Below are 293 nucleotides of genomic sequence, written 5' to 3'. Positions count from 1 at the left end.
CCCTGCGCACCACACGGACGAAGGAGGCTATTTCTCCCATCATGCAATTGTGGGAAACAGGAAAAGAGTATCATAGAGATGAAGAGACCGCCGCTGCAGTGCGAAGAGAGGCCGTTTTTTTTTTTGATGGGCGGGCTGGAGGAGAGCTTCGAGGTAGATACCTGCGCACTTTTGTTCTCTAACGACGCAGGAGGGCGTTTACAGAAATCTGGGTCTACAATCGTCCGTTGCGATGTCTTGACTGCGGCTAGTCACAATGGCAGACGCTCCAAGTTAATAAGAATTACAGTTGG

This window comes from Furipterus horrens, unplaced genomic scaffold (assembly GCF_987537825.1).
Source record: "Furipterus horrens unplaced genomic scaffold, mFurHor1.1.pri manual_scaffold_4, whole genome shotgun sequence".
Lineage (NCBI taxonomy): Eukaryota > Metazoa > Chordata > Mammalia > Chiroptera > Furipteridae > Furipterus > Furipterus horrens.
This window is presented reverse-complemented; position numbering follows the sequence as displayed.